The sequence below is a fragment of the Tenrec ecaudatus genome, chromosome 2 (genome assembly GCF_050624435.1).
Source record: "Tenrec ecaudatus isolate mTenEca1 chromosome 2, mTenEca1.hap1, whole genome shotgun sequence".
In the NCBI taxonomy this organism is placed as follows: Eukaryota; Metazoa; Chordata; class Mammalia; order Afrosoricida; family Tenrecidae; genus Tenrec; species Tenrec ecaudatus.
In genome coordinates this window covers 289,097,729-289,101,015 of record NC_134531.1, presented here as the reverse complement: position 1 = coordinate 289,101,015, position 3,287 = coordinate 289,097,729, and the positions used below count along the sequence as shown (strand labels likewise).

Below are 3,287 nucleotides of genomic sequence, written 5' to 3'. Positions count from 1 at the left end.
GGTGGAATGCTTCAGGCCAGGTCATAGAAGACATGTGATGTTTGTCTTTCAACGTCTTGGTTCACTTGTTATGTGGGAAGTCAGCTGCTATAGTGTCAAAGGGAACACTGTCTGTCCTCTACCTGCTGGAGCCATCTAAAAGCAGATTCTCCAGTTCCATTCCAGGCTTCTGCTGACTGTAGCCCCAGTCACCATCCTAACTGCAATTCATGATAGACCCCCAAGCCAGACCCACCCAACTAAACTGCTCTCAAATTCCAGGCCTACAGAAGCCATGTAAGATAATATATGCCAATTGTTATTTTAAGTTTTCAGGTAATTTGTTAGGCAGCAACAAATTACTCAAACCAAGTCTTTCACGTATGTGTTGGGGTGGGCCACATGTTTGTGACCAACCCAAAGGAAGAAGTGAAGCGGCAGTTGAAAAATTGATAGTGTTAACTTCATTGCTAGGTAAGTCAACTAAGGTACACCTTTATTTTATTCTCCAAACCAATGTATGCTTGCAAGCAAAAGGAGGACACGTTTACATGAGAACACAAAGGATAAGTTGAAACTATTTCAGACCGGGTTAAAAATGGCTGGCAGGTCCCCCATTGCAGCCTCAGGCTGGTGGCTGGATGGCATTAGAAAATGGTACTACAACGCTGTGGGGTTCAATAAACTCGGGCTAATGTGAGATGACACAATATATGAGAGCAAAGATGTGATAGAAGCTGTAAAAAGGCTTCCTGAAAACCTGTACAATGACCGGATGTTTCGCATTAAGAGAACCTTGGACCTGAGTATGAGGCAATAGATCTTGAAAGATCTAAAGAGCAGTGGACAAAATATAAGGAGGATAAATTCTACTTGGAGCCATATTTCAAAGAGGTGATTCAGGTAAGAAAAGAGAGAGAAGAATGGGCCAAAAGTGATCATGTCATTGAAATCTGTGGAGGTAGCTGTCTGCAGAGTATTTTTATGAAGTTGGTTCAACCGGATATGTTCAATTTTAAACCTATCCTAGGCTGAAAATGTATTACTTTAAATAAATATGTATTGTAATCTTTGTTGGATGTTTTGAGCCCTAAATCCTATAAAAATCTTGACTGCTGAAAAAAAAAAAAGAAACTATTTCAGACCAACTAGGGTAAATAGTCATCCTAGGTAAAGCTAACTTACAAAGGGAGCTGACAGACCAAGCTGTGGTGGGGTGCACCCAATGCGTTTTCTGAGATTATGAGATGAAAACTCAGATGACCGAGAGGATGCCTGAGAATGCTTGGAACTGAACCTCCATGAATTTGAGGGTGAGATGTAAAGGAGGAAAGAATCAAGTGAGGATAGGCCTGCTTCTTCGAGTGTGTAGAGAACTTCAGAGAGAGAATTGAAGACTTCCCTGGACTGGACATGGACTGGGACATAGGCACTGGTTTTCCTAGAAGTAGCAATGGACAGCAGAGGATGGTGTCATGGTGGCTCAAGCTGAAACGATGGATGAGACCCCATGGCTGTCATATAGTGCTTGAATGGAGTGTGGTCCTTGGAGATGTCCTTCTGCCAAGAAGGTTGAACTCTGACCACCAGAGGGATGTCGGAGATGCCCCGCGTGGTACCAGAGGAGTGCACAGCCTCATGTCACGCTCTTCAGGAGAAAACAAAGTGCTGGCTACAATGCAGGCTGCACAAAATTTGCTGGGGTTGTGAAATACTCCACACAGGGCCTGAGGCTGCGCACTATCTGAGCACCCATCAGAAGAGTGAAAACAGATCCCCAGAGCTTCTGTTTCCATTTAACGAGCACCCCAAAAGCGTTGTTTGGAAGTCAAGGAGCAGTGATTCTATTCATTAAGGATTTTTAACAACTTATTTATAAAAATTAAAAAAATGTTTGCCTGAGCCCAAACTTTGTAATCAGCCGCGAGATAGTGAGAATCTGTTGTAATCATGTTGGACTTAATTGAACCTGGCTATCTACTTTTGATTTGGAAAGGGAGAGAGAGAAGGGCCAGGGGAGAAAGAATTTTATGTTCATTTTATTTTTTAATTTAATGATGCCTAAAAGTAGATGGATATTAAAACATGACATATGTTCGACATGTATTCACGGAGAGCTGGTGTGTCTGTGTATCAAGAAAGACTTCTGTGTGGGTGATCAAGGAGAGAATTAAAGCAGAAATGAGTAGTTTGAATCCAGAGGTGATTTCCTTAAGAAGTTCTTTAAAACAAATATGTCGGAGCCAGCCGAGTTGTTGAACGGTCCTGAAAGGGGGAGTGAGGATTGAGGAAAAAAAGAGAGGCAGAAGGTATTGCGAGGGCAGCAGTCTGATGGACTGAAGCACCAAGTTTATTCTGCACACTCCTTATATCCATGCAGAAACAACCAGGGGTTAATGATCTCATTAAGCAAGTACATTTGATACACATAGCAACTCTATCTTCTGCCAAGTCAGACATCCTTGAGAAAATTCAACAACCTGTTTTCCCCAGACCTTGCTTACTTTCTTCTCCTTGACAGTCGGTTCAAAGCGTAAAGTCACAGAAGAAATCAGCAAACACTTAGGTCATGAGACTTCTCAGCCGTTTCAAGGCTGAGTCTTAATGGCCTTCAACACAAGTATATTTTAGTATATGTAAATTAGTACCAGCCACCCAGTTTATTGCAACACGTGCTGAGGAAGAGATCTGAGTCTATGGAAAACTTGGAAATCTGACTGCTGTTCCGGAGAACCTGCATTTCTCCTGTGTTCAAGTGCAAGAGCAGAGCCCGTGGCCGCGGAGTTGACGGTCAATCATGGTGACCCCACGTGTGCTGAGTAGTCAGGCTCCAGAGGGTTTTCAAGTCTGTAGCCAGTTTTAAGCACATTGTTCTTGTGAGCTGCCTTTGGGTGGGGTTGAAAGTCACCAGCCTTTCGGTTAATAGCAGATAGTGAACTGATTATACCATCCAAGGACCCTCTTCAAATGTCTTAGTTAAATGTTCATTCAATTACCCAAACTCAACTTCCTTTGACAAAAATTGAAAGAAAATATAAACTCGGTTAATTTTATTCTTCCTTCCCTCGCTGTGTCGACCCTTCCAGCCATAGGTCCGCATGCTCAAACACTAAAGAACATTCTATCATCGTGTAAGGACCAAACCCATGGACCCAATTCGGACTCCCGTCAGTTCTCAACCTGTGGGTCACGACCCCTTTGGGGGGAGGGGGGGATTGAACGACCCTTTCACAGGGGCCACCTGATTCATAACAGTAGCAAAATTACAGTGATGAAGCAGCAACGGAAATAATTTTATGGCTGGGGGG

At 43.1% G+C, this 3,287-nt stretch overlaps 1 pseudogene; it reads left to right on the top strand.

Moving 5' to 3' along the window:
- The first annotated feature begins 577 nt into the window (after positions 1-577).
- On the top strand, positions 578-1,014 carry LOC142440642 (cytochrome b-c1 complex subunit 7 pseudogene; annotated as a pseudogene).
- The last annotated feature ends 2,273 nt before the right edge of the window (positions 1,015-3,287 follow it).